At 40.7% G+C, this 19623-nt stretch overlaps 1 long non-coding RNA gene across 3 annotated transcripts; it reads right to left on the bottom strand.

Annotated features, from left to right (window-relative positions):
• Positions 1–1207: 1207 nt before the first annotated feature.
• LOC310894612 lies at positions 1208–19294 on the bottom strand. 3 transcript variants are annotated; one of them, XR_014580044.1, is made up of 4 exons: positions 18617–19294; positions 5616–5703; positions 5065–5178; positions 1208–3501 (listed from the first exon to the last, which is right to left on the bottom strand). It is a non-coding gene; the product is annotated as an uncharacterized lncRNA (long non-coding RNA). The 3 variants fall into 3 exon arrangements; XR_014580045.1 differs by lacking the exon at positions 1208–3501 and adding an exon at positions 3753–4219; XR_014580046.1 differs by lacking the exon at positions 1208–3501 and adding an exon at positions 3753–4214.
• Between the last annotated feature and the right edge of the window lie 329 nt (positions 19295–19623).

Below are 19623 nucleotides of genomic sequence, written 5' to 3'. Positions count from 1 at the left end.
AAGGGACCTTATAAAGATCATCCAGTTCCAACCCTGCTGCCATGGGCAGGGACACCTTCCACAAACCAGGTTGCCCAAAGCCCCATCTAACCTGGCCCCATTCAGGGATGGGGCATCCACAGCTCCTCTGGGCAGCCTGTTCCAGTGCCTCACCACCCTCTGAGTAAATAATTTCTTCCTTATATCTAATCTAAATCTCCCCTCTTTCAGTTTAAAGCCATTACTCCTTGTCCTGTCACTACAATGCCTTGACAAAAGAGTCCCTTGCCAGGTGAGGGCACACCCCATTCTCCTGCTGGGTCACTCCAGTGTAACCCCAAGAGCATTCCTCTACGGAGACCCGGGCACTGCAGGTGCGGTGCAGCAGGGCACGTGAGCTAAACAACGCAAACGCAAGCAGGAAAGCTTTCTGCCCTCCTCTTCTAGCTGCTGTTGCTAAACCTAAAGTGTGGTGATAAGCAGGGAAGAAAAATAAAGTGGGGGAGAGAATATTAAGAAGGGGCTTAAATAGGACAAATATTTGCACAGGACACAGTTATTATTTTAGAGGTGGCTCAATCCAGACAGACCCCTAACAGATTGTGCAGTTTCAAGGATCCTGTGCTTTCAAAGCTACTCTTCAGCATGGTAAAAATGAGTGAGCTTGGGTACCATTTTCTCTAGCTTCTAGCCCTGTTAACTAAACTGCAAAATGAAAATGGGCCAGCAGGAGAAATGTTGAAGAACTGGGAAGAAAGTTTGACAGCAAGATGGAAAATAAAAACTTAAAAATGCAGAGAACGGCTTATTTTTGTAAAATAAACATATTCCCTTGTGCCCATAACATGTGGAGACATCAAAGAAACCTGGTGGTTCCCAATCATGTTTTGCAACAATTTTGTGGCTTTGATTATTTATACAAGTGACTTGGCTAAATTCACCTTCCATATTGCTCTCTTTAAGCCACTTAAGTCCCATAAGGGATGAATCTGTTTTTACTCTCTAAGAGAGCAAGCATTTGACAAAAGGGGGAGCAGAGGCTACCAGTGCTGTTCCATGGTCTATAGCAATATCTGAAGCAATCGATCTCATTTACTGCCCTAAAACAACCACCACCATCGGCACTGGCAGCCTGCCTGTTGTTACTTGACCTCAATAAGCACACAAGGAGATGCTCCTCTTCTTCATGTTCTTGGTCTTGGCCTCTTTACTTTGGTTAGACCCTGTGTCCAAGGAAAGCTTTATGTGCATTTTTCAGCATGTAGTACTCCAGTAGTACTCATGTCTCTCTCATGGGCTGAACGCCACAGATGAATTTAACACCTGTGCTCTTTACTTAGGGAACTAGGGGACATTCAGCTACCTGGACCTCCATCACCCCTGCCTGAGGATGGTGCACCAACCACTAAACCTTCCTTCCTCTTCTCAAACTCAGTGAAACTTGAGCATTTATCTCAGAAGGCAGTCCCACAAGATTTGATTACCAGCCCTACAAGCAAAATATGACTTTTCCAAGTATGGCTTTTTTTCCTGAACAGTCAGCATAAAAATAGCATACTGGTGTTCAACAGATACGTTCCTGACTGAACATGCACTCCTGCCTTCTGTCTTAGGAGTCAGGGGGTTCAGAGGTTTTTGATTTAACCCTAAAATGCAGAATAATTTTACATAGTGTGACATAGTTATTATTCCTGTCTGCCCATTTATTAATTTAATCTGTCCCACAGAAACCTTTAATGTTGTCTGCACCTTATATTGAATAATCATATGTTCAACATTCTCTGTGCAGTAAAAGTAGGCACACCAGCAGTAAGCAAGGATTAACTGGTATGCTATAAATTTAGACCCTAACTCACTCAGCAGCAACATACTGATGTGCTTATATCCCTGAAAATTTGATTTTCTATCCTCCTTAGTAAAACTTCAGGTCTGGAATCTAGTTTCTTTATTCTCACAGTGCTCCTTCTGCCAAATGAAGAGTTGAGGTAGCCTCTCCATCACTTGAATAAGGATGCTGGTGCCAGTGAATCCAGGGATATTCTGAGGCTCTATAGGTAGAGCTGAAAACAGAGTTCAATTCATAACTTTGTTTGCTGCATCCTAGGCTGTTGCTATGGAAATGAAGGTAAAATCCTATAATTATAAATTACTTGCTTTCAACATGGTATCTACTCTTCACTTGCACATGCATTTATTAGTAAAATTGCAGCCAGGCAAAGCCCAAGCCTTAAAATCACACTGCATGTTCGGTATAGGCAGTTACAGACTTTAACATTCCCTTGCTAGTTCAAGTGATAAATGCATCAGAGCAAGTATCTGGAATCCAGACCCTTCTAGCACTTAAAGCTATGTGTACCTGAGGCCAACTCCTTTTCAAAGGAAAAATTGGAAACTTCACTCTAGGAGTGAGACCTGAGCTGGGAATCTCCTCTAACCTGAAAGCCTGCAGTGCGCCAAGTCAAACAAATGCATCTAGTATGAAAATACTGGGTATCCATCAGGGAGAGTGGGGGGAAGAGACATCATTTATCCTTCTTCCTCTGCCATCTGCACTGCTATTAAGTGCATACCATAGTAGTTAATGTTCTGTGTCTGTTTAGATACAAAAGGCACCTCCAACCCTAAATAGCGCTAATGAGCAGCACCACTCACCTGGAAAATACTGTTAAATCAACTTTCAGATGGAGACTGCCACACTAGTGGAAAAGCATACACTCCATAGATTTTTTTAAAACTGTTTTTTTTTATCTCACCTTCTGCATTGCCTTTCTACACAGAAGTTTCCCTCCAGAGCCCATACGATTTTTTGACCCCTCAAAGTTAAAATTCCCTTTTGCTGATCGCCATGTCTTGACATTCAAACAAGCAGGATGATGTGAACAAAAGGCAGTCCCATAGTCTGACCTGCTAGTAAAAATAAAAATAGCTGAGACACCCTTAAAAGTTTTTCTTATAAACCAGCAACATGGAAGATACTGTTTTCTGTAACTTTAATGTATAACACTACCACAGTAAAACAATCAGCAGCAGTAAATCTGAGAAAAGGGTAGAGATGACTGAAGGTATGTGGGTAAAAAAGATTTTCATTAAGCAGTACCGATTTACTGGATTGTCCCCCCTGCAAGAACATGCAGGTGAGCAGCAGCTTTGAATTCGGCAGAAATCCTCCTGGTTTTCACCAGAAGCTCACACTCTGGATCCCCACACAGCTCCTCTGCTAGAGCACATCCTCATGAGGACAAGTGGGACCTGGCCTAAGCTGTGTGTGCTCGTTTCGACCAGAGACTTAATGACAGGCTTCATACACCAGGTAGTTATTCCTACCACCTGCCTATTCTCAAGTGAGATTCTCTGAATTTCTCCTGTGGGAACCTCTGTACTTTGCTACTCAAAAAATTCACTGAGTCTCCGGCATCCCAGATGAATGCCTGTCTTTGGAGCTTCAAGAGCAGGAGACTTCTGTCTTGCTCCCAGGAAAAAAAGAAAAAAAAAAAAGTTGTTTTCAAAGGCCTTGGTTTCATTCTAGGGAAGAAGAGAAGGCATCTTGTTAATAAAGGAGAACATACTGAACATTTTAATAAGAATGGTAAGCTGATTTGTCTGCTGCAAACCTATCAGCAGCACTTGGGATAAACAGCAAAACTACAGTATTTTTTTTTTGTTTTCTTTACTTGTTTTACAAACAGCACTCACAAAACCCATCACAGACAAAGTAAATAGCATTTTCTACTGGGCTCTATTGTGAAATAAATACGTAATACAAAGAAAGATACTTGTGTGCATCATGCCCTTGTAATAAATCAAAAGTGTATGCAATGTTTTGCTTGGTCCAAGAGAGAGGGCACAAACTATGTTTCGATCTAATGGAAACAAAAGAAAACACTGGTGACACAGGTTGCTCTGAACACGCTGGGGCTGCCGGTCCACCCCCTGCAACCAGGCAGCACCCAGCTCAGTGTCCGCACCCCTGCAGTGGATGCTCCCCGTTCCCCAGGGCTCTGCAGCGGTGGCTTGAGGAACCCTCCCCTCAGGAACTCCCATCCCCTGCATCAAGAAGGCTGCAAAGGGGCTTGTGATCCTGGGCTGCAGGGATCCCTCCAGAACCAAAGCCAGTCTTCGGAGCAGATGTCACCCTGCCTGGTACATTCAAAAAGCCCTAGAGCTGTGCAGTGGCTGCTGTCAGATCTGAAGGATAAGCTGACTTCGTTTTTCTTAACAGCATTACACACAGGAACCTGTTCTTAAAATAAGAACAGGTAAATAAAAAAGCCATACAAAAGAGACAGGATGATTTATTAAAAAAAACCAACACATATTCCTGAAAATATATGTATATATTCCTGGGTATAAATACATGAGAAGTACTCAGGCATTTCAGCAGTATGGTCCATGCAAGTACCTGTATGCGTGTAAATAGGCCACAACCCTATTTTAAATGATGAAATTTAAAATCTGCTGCTGCAGAACATTGGCCTGCAACATTACACAAATGACGTGAGTTAAGGATGGAGTAACAGCCTTTACACTCAATTTCCTGGCTTTCCTTAGTTTGCGTCACACCCTTAATGTTATTTCAACATTGCATTTTGTCCTCTAAATTAAATGTACAGTAGGTGTTTTGTATTTAATTTCCTTACTGTTTTTTTCCCTCCTAAAGTAAAAAGAATGGAAGAGATTCATGAAAGGTTATAAAACACACATTGTGTACTGGAGAGGCTGGAGTAGCTCTTTTGGAGCCTTTTCATTCTCCTGGGAAAATATGTAATTAGGTAGTTTTTTAACATGTGTATTATGTACTGAATTACATGTATTTATACATTTCTCAAAGGAGTATTGCTTACACAATAGCCTGGAGCAACTCTTTTGGAGCCAGTTAGGTCTATCATGTAATTATGACCCATTTATAGTAAATTTTGTTGTGCCTACGTAGTAGCTTTTTATTTTTATTTAAGATTAATTTCAAGGCTTGTGAGTGGTGCTACAATGACAACCCTGGAGACTGCAGGCTTCTGTTTATTTTACAGAAAAGGAAAACACAGGTAATGAAAGTGTGGGCATCCCCAGACTAACCCCTCCAAAGTTTACCTTATTCATGACTGCAGGAACAACTTCCCAAAGTAGAAGGCAAATGATTCAGCTTTCTTAGCAAATTGTTATGGCAGGCTTTGGGATGAGGACAGCCATCCGCCTGGAACTGGACTAATACCAAAAAAATTATTCCACATAGGCTGCTAAGTATTTGCCATCTGCTAATCTGCAAATTATCTCATTTCATTTTCTTTTCTTATATAGGAGGAAAAAAAAAACACTTGCAAGCAGATTTCTGTAGGCATTTATGTGCTTTAAAACAGACATAGGCACCAAATATGATTACGAAAAAGGGTATTAGTTATATCTGTGTTCTTCCAACATACAGCTTTCTGAGTCTTTAAACATCAGAAAGAATTTAAAGGTTCTGTAGCTTTTTTTTCCTGGAAAGAAAGAATATATAAACCAAATTATTTTTCTCTTAAAATCATAAACAGCCTCCACCCCCAAAATACAGTGCAGTTAAAACATGGCTTAGTGTGATACTGCTAAGATAACATGGAGACAGCTGTAATGGAAATGCATGGATGGATATATTGTTAAATTACCTGAAGTCCAAGGACAATGTCTTTCTCTAAATGAGAGAAACTGCAGTCATCAAATAGTAGTAAATGGATAAATTAAAGACTTCTTTACCTATTAGAATTGGAAAAAAAAAGTTGATATTAACTTCCAAATTAGTTTAACATCCCCCATCCCCAAGTATAACTTCAGTTTGCTTGGAGGATTTTGTTTTGAATTTTAAATGTTTTGGTTATTTCAAAAGTTCATGTTCTTTTTATTTTTAAACAGTCCTCTTTTAAAGAAAGTTTCAGAAACTATTTTTCAGAAATGTTAAAGTAATTCTGCTTGTCCCAAGTAAAAATTTTACATGGAAAAAAAAAAGTTGAAAGACTTTTTAAATTCTCTTTCTTTTCAATTAAAACATGAGTTGGATTCAGCCCAATACGTGAAAAGCCTTAAAACCTTCCAAAACTCAGTTCTTGGAAAAATTCCTATACGTAAAAAAGCCTTCATCTCAGCCTCCTAAGGAGTAGTCAAGAGCATGATATTTGGCTCCAGCTCCCCTTTTCCTTAACAGGCTGTGGTGGACAGAGTGAGAAGGGAAGCTACTGATGGAGGGCAGTATGAGATTTTTTTAATTCTGTCAAAGCAGTGTTTTCAGAGTATAAGTAGAAGTGACACACACACTACCTTTTTCTCACTATAGTCCATCACTGAGGTTGCTTTTCTGTTCAGAAAACAGTAGCACCTCACAAACAATGGAAAGGCAGGACACATTTCCTATCTTATGCTAGGAGAATATTTCTCAAAAAGCAATCAAAAAGCAGGGAGAATGACTATAACTGACGCACTGCTACACAGGTACCACCATCATTTTATTTATTTATTTTTTATAAAAGGTTGTGTTTAGCTATGCATTTTGCCAGTTTAACGCTCAGTACAGAAAGTACCTTTGAGCACAGAGAATACATATTTCAGTGAGTTACAGCTGACTCAAATCAAAGCTACCCAAGTACTATGTGTCAATCTGCTTTCCTGGAGGCTATTTCTGTGCCTCCTTCAGCTTTTTCTCCTCAGCTCATTTTGCAATGAAGAGGCCCAAAACAAGTTCGCATGTACGTAGTTGTTAGGAAAGAGACAAGCTCCTAAAATATCACTGATAAATAAAGGAGCAAGTCTGGAAAGTTTCAGCTCAAAAGGTCAAAGATACACAAAGGAATTAGTAACAGGAAATAGCAGGTGGGAACAGAAACACAGTTAAGTTTCACAGGTGATGTCATTTAGGAAGACGAATGGCACAATAGGCAGACTACCAGGTTGAAAAACAGAAGACCAGTGTCCTGGCATCATTGTGCCAGGCTTCAGGTCCCCAAACCCTCAATGCTTCATCTCCTTTACCTGTCAAACATGCATCACACTGCTATTCTAGCTGCAGCATAGAAGGAAATGTGTAATCATGAGCATCATATTTAAAGGTTGTATGAATTTTTAGCAGCAGCAGGAAACCATTTAAAGTTATGAGAAGTCCCTTATCTCAGTACTGTCATTTTTGAGATACTTCTGATTTCCAATCAGAGGAGCTACTTTTCCCCTTTCAGGTTACATGATTAAAAGTCCAGTTTTGCATCCCTTTCTTACAAAAGGAACCTTATTGTTACAAAAGCCGCAGAGATATGGGGCTTTGCCATGAACAGAGAGTCACTTACACAGGCACAAGCAATGCTGGAAATTCCCCCAGACCATTAAAGGACATTATTAACATAGCCATAGTTTAACACCAGCACTTTCATTTTCAGCAGAAGGTATTTTTTCAGGACAGAAGACCACCACCAGCTGCAGAATATGTCCTTAACCCCATACCAATGCACCTGGTTAGGGATATAGGACCAGAAGGAAACTACACAGCTGTGATGCCTGAGTCTCTGTGGATACAGGCACCACACAGCACAGTCCCTCTCATGGACCACAAAAACTATTTCTTGCCCCTGTTGCTCCTGCTGGATGGCAGTTTCAGGACTTCACTATACTGAAGGGTAGAAACCACCCATTTTCCAGTTTAAACCTATTCAGGGCCGAGTTTATGCCCATTTGTTCTTATGCAAATATTGCTCTTGGGCTTAAATAGCTTTTTCCCCTCTCTGGCAGTTAGCCCTGGATGTATTTATAGTGTGCTGTCAAATCCTCTCCCAACTGTGCTTTGCTAAACTAAACAAGCCAATCTCTTGTTGTCCCTTCCCATAAGATAGGCTTTCCAGTCTTTTAATAACCTTGCTAAACTTTCCATACATCTTTTCTATCTTGAATTCTACTTTAACATAGTTATTAAAAAAATCTGCAATATTTTAAATAAAGTTTCCCAGTATTTTGGACAATGGTACCAGTGTCACGCCTGATATATTTTGCTTCTCTGCAGCTTTGTTGCTCTCCAATAGTCACCATGCCACTACCTAGAATAGGGTGGACAGAGTTAATCTTGGAGCTTTAGCCCTAGATGTGCAAGTAGCATGGAAAGTTGAGCACGAAGTTAAGAGGGTCTTTCCAGTCCCTCGCAGTGCAGTTTCCTAACAGGTCAGAGAGGCACTCTCTCACTCACATGTGCAACAGGTCTCGTTTTTATGGCCAGCACTGACCAAGAGACCAGGAAGTGATAGGTTCCACCAAGGTTGATCTTTTCTCCCACACATCCCTTCCCCAGCCATAACTAGCCACATCTCTGCATCCAGGCATCTGCTTTTGTTTTGAAATGAGAGCAATGCCAAATTGTCTCCAGGTATCAGGCCTGATTCATCCACATCCACAGATTTAGACAGGAACCAGCTTGATTTACTGCTTTCTCCTGCTACTACTGCCCTCTTCAGGGGGGGACTGGAGGCTGTTTTGAAAACAAAAATAACAAAAAAGGTCAAATAAAATAAAAATTGCACAGCAGTAGGCAGCATGCTGTTTGTGTCTCCCTAACTGGCTGTGATAGCTTTGCAGAACAAGCAGAACAGCAGCAGCGTGCAACACGCCGATGCAGGTGCCATGTGCTACGGCAGCAGAACAAACCTGAGAGCTACCGATGATCACGCCCCTCTCTGCCCCCTGCACACCGACGCTTGAGGCCCTGCAACATTTCATCATGCTTGTAATTTTATTTTCCCCCACCCCAGATGCTGCCCTGAAGCCAGAGCCTGATCCGGCAATCTATCAGTGCCAAAATAAGTGCAGCCACCCACACACTACGGCTCTTAAGCATCTGATGAGCATTTAGCATGAATAAGTATTTCTTCAAGCATCCTCAATCACTAACCTTTTCAGAACATGTGTCAAGAATATGAATGCATTAAAAGGACTCTCTAGATGTGGTTTCTTACTGTTGTTTTCCCTATGGTGGCAACCAAGGACTCTTTGCAAGAAGCTAACTACAGTATGCACTAGGTAACAAGGTAACATCAGGACAGTTGCCACCCTGTGATTTTGCAGCCTATGGTTCTGAGGAGACAGATGAGGCAGACAGCTAATGGTAGACAGGGGATAACATGACAAGAAGTGATAGTGAAGTGTGGCAACATAGTAGTTATCAGTAATACTTGATACAGTTACTCTAGTCCACAGCCCATTTTTTCTCTTCTCTGTTTCAGCTCACACATTTTGCTTGGACACCCATCCCAGGAGCAGTTTATACAGTGCAATTTCTGCAACATATATACCCTGGGTTTTCCATAGATGGACACAGAGGCAGCACATCCCCCATTATCCTTGCTGTTTCTCCAGGCACAGTTTTAGGAGAAGGAGATAGAAGTCCTTCTGAAACACCTTCCCTTTCCTGAAGGAAGTAATCCTCACATTAGCCTTAAACAAAAAATATGAGACCACCAATATGAGCTGCAATGTGCTTGCAGGCTAAAAATCCTTCCTTGTCTTCCCACTGATTTCTTCTACAAGCACCCCACCTTCCTCACTCATATATACAGGTCTCTTCCTCAGAATGTAACACCTTTTCCTCCTAAATATTTAGAAAGCTTTCCCACATTTTAATGGCTCAAAAATAGATTTCCACTAACTTGCTGGTATTCTCAAATTTGCAGCTCCAAAAGCACAGTGAGTGGTCTGCAGAACAGGTCTTGAAAAATATTTTAAGTGCATAAAAGATTAATATATAAAATCAAGGCAGAACCAAAAATATCATTTGGGTCTTGGCTGTGTCCTTCTTACTTTAGCACGGTTGGACTTCTTTAAAGTGTAACTTTAACTTTCAATTACAACATCCCTTTAATGTTTTACCCACGTTTCATCAAATTGTGTAAACACATAAGTCTCATTTTTCTTCTTAGAACACATGAAACCATTACACAAGAAATTCAAAGAGCCTGCTGCTCCTGCATCACCAAGTCACCAGCAATATATGATAACCAGAGATCATCTTTAAGTCTGAGATTCACTCACCCATTCAAGCAGGACATTAAGCACAGCACTACATTAGCAGGAACTCTGCATTTCCACAGCACCGCAAGGTTGCCCTAGCCCCACTAATACAGGCAAACACAGCTCCTAAGAGAGCAATGATTAATAGAACAGCAGCAAGAGCAAGCTATCAATGAAAATAACACACTGGTGGCTCTCTTAACACACACCACAGCAAGCAGAACTGTTACGGATGCATGGGACAACGAGGGTAGCTGCTCTCCTTGCCATGTTACAAGCACTAAACGAACACTAAAATGCTACTGTGCTTGGCATAATTTATATGCTCTTAGTGATTACATACAACTCTTCAGACATACACTTTTCCAAATGCAATGCTTACAATTAAATTTAATGATAACAGGTTTGAAGTGAATAAAAATCCATTTTAGGTCAAAGTAATAACAATTTGCTTATGGGCTTTGAGAATACGTATTCTGTTACTCAAAAAAAGTGGCGGGCTTCACTATTTACAGTTAAAAAAAATAAAAATGACAGACTTCTATGAAAATAGAGCCCAGACTTCTGAGCTAGAGATGATCTTCACTATAAGAACACCTTTCAGAAACAGTAAGCTTAACACACTCAAAGTTGCAGATTCTCCCTTTTGTATAGGGTGTTGTTTGGGGGGGGGGGGGGGGGGGGGGGGGGGGGGGGTTTAGCCTCTGGTAAATTCAGGGAAACATTAGTGAATTGATATGAATGTGTCTCTATATTTTTCCAGCACAACTAAAGTTTCTTTGAAGATGCTCTCTAACTCGATGTAGATACTTGGCAGTTATCTACAGTGAGAGTTGAAACATTCTAGAAATGCTTAAGGAATGGATGTTTCAAAGACACCTTCAGAACTGAACACTCAGTTCTCTGGCAAAGAACCTTTGAATAAATATTCACAAAAACTGGGAAACTCAACATTCCAGCATGAACCATTTCCACAAAATCATGACAACAGATTAAAGTTCTGAGACATAAAAATTTCAAATTCATACACAGGCATCTCTCTCTTCATTCATCCTTCCTCTTAAACAAACAAAGTCTGAGATTCTCTTCCAGTCTCTATTCCAGAAACTGAAACCTTATGGAAAAGAAACTTGCAGCATGCCTACTCCTATGGCTTGAAGTGTAAATTTCCATCTGGGAGAAATAGATATTTGCTTTTATATTTCCTTAGGGTCAGTAAAAACGAAAGATTAGCCATTGATTTAAGGGCTCTGTCTTATCATGTGTCTGAGTGCATGCCTCATCCTTCCTTGATTAGATCACAAAAGTAAAAGGCCTCCATGAGATTTCATGGTTTCTTCAGTTCTTGCTTCTCATCATGGGGGGGGGGGGGGGGGGGGGGGGGGCAGGGAATAAATATAAATCTATCCCTAATTCTAAATCAACAATTGCTACTGCTACTCAACCAAGTTTCATGAAAATTTTGTTAGAGAAAAATATTCCTTAAGTATTTTAACACGTTTGCTGAAGAGGTTTCAGATACCTAGTTAATCTAATTCCTGAGCTTTGTTCTACCGTATTTAATTCTGGACCACCAAAATTCTTTCCAAATTTCTCACTCTATCAAATCACACTCTCCTCTAGAAAAGATAAAGGGATAAATCATGGCCTCGTGGCATGGATTTTTTTTTCAGCACTAAGAGATTTCGTTGGTTAACCAGAATTAATGGGAGCCAAACTTCCCAGAAAATTAAAGATGTTTTCAGCCACAGCATCCACCACTCAGCTTATGGGCATCTCCACTGAGATGAGCAGACTGAATGCAGGTCCCAGATATTAGGTACATCGTATTATGGCTACTTGAAATTATGGCCAACAGCTTGGCAACACCTCTCCTTTGAGATGATCAAGTTTTGTATAGAGAGTTTCTAACTTGTGGTTTGTTATGATGACATCTTTTGTTTTTAAAGGACATTCTGATAAAGTAACTAAATGAGCTTAGATGATAAATACAGGCTCAGTAAAAATGGACCATGCCTTTAAATTAAGTGTACATGTCTGATAACAGTTCATAAAATAATATTGTTTTTCCTTTTCTCAATAGAAAGAAATGTTAACAGGGAGCAAGCCAAAGACAGGAAGGGAAGGGAGGTGCCAAGGATTCCTGGGATGTCAGATTTACTGCAACTGGGCTCAGTTCTCCAGTGTGGTTTGTTCCACAGCAGACACAAAGGGTGAAAAGGCCGAACAGACTGGTAGTGGGTATGGCTGATGGTTTACAAGAAGTGTACCGAAAGAGCAGTCTAAGGCTTTGTACAATGCTCTGAATAACCATTCATTTTCATGCTTTTCCACACAGATAAAGAGATTGAGCTTGAGCAGCAGTAGTGACGGATAGTTGCCACACCAATAGTTATCATACCAAATCCAATCTGTTTAGCTTCATTTAAACAAGTTAGTTTTCTAAAGGTTTTGTTATCCCTTGAGCTGGAATAAGAATATCTCTTATTTATATTAGTTGTTTAACACTCTTGTGTTATGCACTGTGTGGTGGTATAGTAAGTGCGTTCCATCCTGAAGAGCTCACAATATAAACAAAAGATACAGGGGATACTATTATTCTTGCTTCTAGTAATACAGACCCAAGTCATAGAATGATCAAAAAAGACTTCTTACAGTCACAAAGGATACCTGTAGCATGACTGCAATTTTTTTTTTTTAAATGAACTCAGACCTGTCATATCCTGCTATAGCTGTCTGCCAGCAGGCTTGATGTCATCCCTTGAGAGACTAAAGCTGCCACTGCAGGTTCACAGATGCAGTGTTCTTACTGACTTAACAGCTCTCCATCAACTCTATCCACATGCAGCCCCAAGCTTATTCCAAGCATTAACATTATTCAAAGCTCCCATTTGTTCACTAGAAGCATTTGTAACACTTTCCACTTAGCTCCTCCACAGCTAAGTATCTCCTACCCTTAAAATCTGGATGCTCATTTCCAGTCATAAGAATTGCTCTAGTATCTTAATACAAGCCTTAGGCCATACATCTTAACTAAATCCAAAGCCTAGAGCCCTTAATCATCCCCCTGTATCTGAGTATTTCACGGATCAGCCTTCACAGTGCATAAGCCAGAACTTCATGTGGTCAGTTCCCAGGGCTGGATCTGTCATTGAAGGCCACCTGAGAAGGGAGGCATTGACTCGGGTCACATAGGAGAAGAGAGCCCATCACACTTGGTCCAGTGTCTCCTACCAGGCTCCTCCGAGCTCCTCTTGCTGCTACGTGGCCAGTGACCTGCCTCAGGGAGCAGCAGCAGGTCTACACTACAGGAAGAAGAGGAGAACAGCTCTAGCACCTGCACAGACAAGCCCTGTGCTCAGCAACTAGTACTTGGAAGGAACATAGGAGAGAAGAATTATACATTTTCCTTTCTTTTAAGGAATATCAGCATGTATTCCTTCAACCATGAACCCAATGTAGCAACCCAAATATAGTAACATGAGATGACACACAGCTAAACACTCAGCATAAAGTAGTTACTACATACAGGAGAAGGGGAAAACTGTCCATTAGGATGGCTGACACAGCCTCAGCAATACAAACCCTTTAAGCAAACTCAGTGCTACTGAGCCTCAGTAGTGGGTTTGAAGAATGCCACAAACACCACATGAACATTAATTAAGCAAAAGGTAAAGCCATAAACATTTTAACAGTAACCACAGCACTCTGGGAGGCCTGGATACCCACTGTGGTTGGCTCTGACCCGGCAGTTCCCCCAGGACCTCCTTTCTGTCACACTGCTGTTTGAAGGCCATGATGACCTGCTTTTCCAGAATATTCTCAACATGTTTCAATGGGCACTCTAGAAATACAGATGTGCGTGCTACTTCCACATGCCATTAATTCTGGGACATAAAGTAACTAAGTACAAGCTCCAGCTTTTCAGCACTCTGGTAAGTACCAAAGAGTCATTCAGTGAAAGTAGGTGTACATTCAACTGCTTTGGGCCTTCCCTGTAGGCATGGGTAATGTCACAGTCATTAAAACTAAGCTTAGTTCCATAAAGTTCTACTGCAGACAGAATCTACTTGATAGAAGAGTAAACTGACTGTATGTTCTATTACAGTGCATAAACAACAATATCTTTAAAAAAAGAGAACTGAACAACTATTACACAACTATTACATACGTATTTCTCACAAAAAGAAAAAAAATGAGCTAGAAAAAAAAAATCACTTTAAAATATATTAAAGGATCATTACACCACTCTCTGTTTAAGAGCAGGACTGACATAAGTCCTAGCACAAAACATCAGCAAAGCAGAGCATAAATCTTTTGAGTCTGGAAAAGACTCTTGGTAGTTTTTATTTTTTTTTTTCCCCCCTACAAAGCAACAATGTAATCTTCAAGCAAACAGAGTGAGTGAAGGAATGAATAACTGAGGGCCAGGCTTATTTTTCACTAATGTAAACGTATTCACCTCCTGGAACAATCAGGAAGTTATTCCTTTCCATGGACTTCCTGTTATTTTACCTTCTGGAAATTATTTGAAATGGTATCTTTGCATACTTATGTGCACTCGTACTCACACGCATGCATGTAAAATGTGTTTAGACTTGTAATACCATTATCCATCCATCTCTGTGAACTGAAGTGATGTATGGAGACAACATTCATTTCTGTTTTTGTTGTTGTTGTTGTTTGGTTGGTTTTTAATAGTATGTAGGGTAATAGTTGCTGACTTTAAGGAATGGCACAAGGCTATTTTCTGGGATGGTGAGGAGAGGAGGGACAAAGAACAAACCCAAAGGAGAACAAGCCTGTAAAAAACTGAAAGACTTCACCCTGGCAAAAAGCACTCCAGTAACACAAGCCTCAATATCAGCATGCACATATTTGCTGAGGTATGCCCTATTGTTTTAGCAGGTCTTTAAACCCCAAGTAAGCTGCCGTCTTCGTATCTCAGGCTCTAGGATTTCTCCTAGTAAGGACCTGGACTGCCTTCCTCTGATTATGGGAGAATATGAAGCATGGGAAATCTCAAAGCAGCGGGCAGAAAAGGCTTTGCAGAGAAACAGAGACAGATCTTTATATAGGCCCAAACTGAGCCAGGTATGTAAACATCTGTACAGCTATAAGCTGAAGGAGCACTCCCATTGTAATCAAGAAAATCTCTTAAACACGCTTACCATGAGGCTTGTGCTTACATACCTGGCATAAACGGAGACAGAACCAGCCACCATGGGGCCTCTCTACAGGGAGGTTTATGGTGCACGCGGACAGTAAGCAACGGGGCTGCATTTCCAAGAGTGGCTGATAATTCTGGATGGCCAATTAAGGTAAAGCTGATATTTAGAGAATCTAAAATAAACATCTAAGAAACTTAAAAAAAATAGGTGTATATGTGTGTATTTAAATATTTATATATAAATAAAATCATGCTATAAGCTTCAGGATGGCAACTCACAACTTCTGAGGCTCCTGAAGCTAACAGCATCTGCTGTTACAAACCAGGATGTAAATGTCAAATACCAACGTTTCTTAAGTGCTACTTAATTAAAACGGAAGAAAAACAGCATTCATATATGAGTTCAGTCATTCAGATTTGTATGTATTCACAGCAAGAACCTAACCTACTCTCCATGGAATCCATCAGCTTTAGGCACTCTAAGTTTTCGCTTAATGGCTCTTTATTTGTAAAAGTACCACATTTCTGCATGCGGACCAAAAGCTGTCATTATCTCTATAGCCCTGGTAAGTCAGGTCTCTACTGTTTGAAGTATACCCCATACCTTACTGATATTCGGTAGCCCAGAGCATCATAGTGCATAAGTGACTTGTCCTACAAGACAGACCTTTGCTCTCAACAACATCGCACCAAGGACACTAATGTCAGAAGAAAAAAATCACAAACCAAGTAGATACTCTGCATACTTCAGTGAAAGAAATATACATAGTAGTTAAATACACTTTAGCGTGACACATATTCTAGTCCCAAACCAACAGTTCTGAGTTACAGTTATCTGTGCAACAGGAACAGAACTTTGACCAGAGTTTTTTACTGATGCTTATGCTATATAAAAGAAATAGCTGATACATAACATATTGTAAAAAATATTGAATTAAATTAGCAGACATATTGAATCCACTTGTGTGAGTAAAAACTGAGCGTTAATTATTAATATATTGTAATACAATTAACAGCTTAAATGTCAACCTGCAGTCCAGAACTTTCAGGTCAGAAGGAATTTACTACCAATCTTGAAGAACAAGATTAATTATGTGCACTAAACCATTTTATGATATTATTTGACTATGAGAAAAAAAAGTATCAAATCACATAATCCATGAATCAATAGCAATTTTCTAAAGAAAAACAAGGTGAAAAAGAAGAAAAATACTATGTTTGGGAGTGGGTTAAAAAACAACAACACTCTTGCTTTCTCCATAAGGAATTAAACTTTGCTTTAAAGTATTTCTTTGCATCATCAGAATCCATACATAGTTTTATTTTCTTCAAGCACTTGTCGCTTTTCTTCTTCATAAAGAAACTGCTCCACATGCATTAGTCTTTTTATTAAAAAAATAAAATCAACTCTTTCCTGATCTTTCTTTGCAGCCCCCCTATTTATTTTAACACAGAGAATTTTTTTCTGTCTCCATAACTCTTGCCAAAATCCATTCTAAATCTTAAGCAGATAAAGAATGCGTTTAAGGTACAGCACCTATCTCGCTCTTCTAAACACATCGTTTTCTGAAGGCTAACAGATGCATCAGAAAGAATAACAAGAAACTGAACTTTCAGAAAGGTTTTCAAAGTTTGATCACTTCATTAAATTGCCGTTAGCTCCCTTGCAACCAACCAGACAAAATTCTGTTGCTTTTTCAAACAAAACTTCTGGCACCTCACACTGAACTCTGAAGAGTCATGGTTAAACTCCATTAGGTTATACGGCTGCATCTCTTTGGATATATTCTCCGAGAACAATGGTCTCCCATGTTTTCACTAGTTACCAGGGATCTGTTTTTGAAGCAGAAATGTACACTAATATGAGAGAAGTGATAGCTTCACCAAAGTATTACCATTATACCAGTGTTGTCCTGCTCACAAGTACAGGTATTTTTCTAACTGTGGCAGCAGAGCACGCAGGATTGTGGGGGAGACCAGAGTTCATGGTTACGCTGCATTTAGGACTAAAAGTGGTTTTAACAAAGATGTCCCTGGCTACTTCCCATAAGGAGGTTAAATTTATGTTCTTCAAAGATTGCTAGGAAGCTGTACTGGAAGACAGGAAGTTCCTACCTAATGGTCAGTGCTGCTGTGATGTGTACCCAACACATTGGAAAGCAGAAAACCACTCACTGGAGTGATCAGCTTGAAGAGATACACTTGACTAAGTTCTGCAATATCTCTGCTTTGATTGAGCAAGAGTTAAAGGATTAGAGAAAACAAATGTCCTGTTATTTCAGAAAAGCTAATTCCTGGAACAATTGCTGCCAGGGGGACACAGCAACAAAGCAAACAAAACAGGAGAGATTCAGGGTAATTCTTTCCTATCAAGTTGGCATACACCCCAGAGATTGTTCAGCAATTCTCCAGGATCAGCAAAAGAAAGTCAGCTGTGGGAACGTAGCATTGCCATTGCAAGCATCAGCAACCTTGTAAACACCCAGCAAAAGGACTCCAAAGTGAGCAAAAATACGAAATCAGGCTGCATTCCCAGCTGGTGTGAACTGGTGTAATCCCACCTACTGAAAGCCAAGCTGCTTGGTTTCCTCTCTCCTGCTGAGATCATGTTCCTAGGTACCACTGGACCTTTCAGGCTACAGTTCAGCACTAAGGAAGTTTTGCAATGTGACTGTGTACAGAGACTCTGCAAGAATCTCCCTTTCAGACCTGGGGGCAGAAGCGTTCCCTCGCTGCAGCAGGCACATGCTTTTCTCTAGAGTTATTTTTGACTTTCTTATGGAAGAGGAACTAGCTGCTGAGATAGAACACCCTCAAACTGCCCCAGTAGCACTGTTCTACACTCAATGCACTGGAAGGAGCATATTTGCCCCTTATCAACAATAAAATGGTGGCAAAGGAAGATTAGTTAACCACACAGGATTTCCCTAGGCCCCACCAGGCAGAGCTGAACTCCAAGACAGAAACTGAACAGTTAAACTGTATTCCTTCCTGAGTACCCATTAAAAGAAAAGTCCTTGTCTTTAGCCAATTGAAAATCCATTATTCTGCAAAATTGAATTAAAGTAGCTGGAACAGAGCTTTTCTAAAGCAGTTTACATTGGAGAGATCGCAAGAACAATAATCACAAAACATGCTTTCTACGAACCTTCCAAATTATCACATTTCTTCTTTTGACAACAACAGAAAGCATTCAGGAAAAAAAAAAATAAATAGCCTGAAATCTAAGGGATAAGTGCAAGGCAGTCTTAAGGGTTAAGAATCTGAAAGAGGAACAAAAGCAAAAGATTAAAAAAAAAAAAGTCTTTTGAGCATAGCCCAAATTCATAGTAATAGAAGAAGTCAGATACTTGCTTGGTGACAAAGTTCAAAAACACAACAAGAAAGAACCAGCTTTCTCAGAATTTATAGCTGATGAACAAAACACTAGTTATTCATATAATTGTAACATCCAAGCAAAATCAGTACCTCATTATGCTAGTCAAACACACAAGAACAGGAGGTCCTTGCCCAAAGAGATTATAAGCTAACTGGATAAAACAGAGAGAAGGAGGGGAAAGAGCAACCACCAGCAACCCTCAATGGAGCACTTCAGCAGTGAGCTCAGAGGATACCCTTCAGTGTCCTGCCTCAGGGAGCAAACCACCTGCCATAAATTTCTGCTCATTTGTTTCAGGTGAGACACATCACTGCATCCTGGTATTTTCACGCTTATATTCCTCAGCTTGGAAGGACAAGGCATAAGTACAGCCACAGACCTGCTGCCCTACTAAATCTCCAGCAGTTTTGCTGGCTTGCTCTTTCTGCAGGCTATCTGTCAAGCTCAGGAGTAAAATAAATCCAAGAGCAGTTAATGCTAGCTGCTCACAGATTTGGCATGATAGAGTGGTTCAAATCATGTGGCTAGCAGCCAGCAGGAGCTGCCCTGCTGCACAGCTTAGCCTCCCCCCTCAGCCTTCCCCCATCCCTATATAGCTTTACAAGGCATCTCAGCTGCATCAGACTGAATTTCAGGACCCCTTCGCTTTCAAAGAAACAGAAATAAGGACCAAAACACCTTTGGGGTTCCCTATTATCCCACAAGGCCTCCCTCCTTTAACTGGTCCCTCAAATCATCACTCCCCAACCCTTCACACCCTGAGTCCTCCCTGCAAACCTTCCTTTTTCCTTCACCAGGCGTGAGCTCTGTGGGCCCAACTGCCCCCCAGCTCACCATGCTGAGGGGCACAGGGGTCCGTGCCCCCAACAATGCCACTCTCAGCCTTCCTTGCACAAGAAGGCAGGACACTGCTGCATCTCAGGGGCAGCCCTGATACCCTCTCACCTCTGCCTTAATGCTCTCATTTGGGGTTGGTCTTAAAGGAGTTGAGCCACTGCTGGGATACCCATGTCTCAGCTGCTCCTCTGCACCAGACACCCATGTGCATCAGCAGCATAATCAGGAAATGCAAAAGGAGATTTTTTCTAATAAATCT

The sequence above is a fragment of the Anser anser genome (assembly GCF_964211835.1).
Source record: "Anser anser genome assembly, chromosome: 2".
Classification (NCBI taxonomy): domain Eukaryota; kingdom Metazoa; phylum Chordata; class Aves; order Anseriformes; family Anatidae; genus Anser; species Anser anser.
This window is presented reverse-complemented; position numbering and strand designations above follow the sequence as displayed.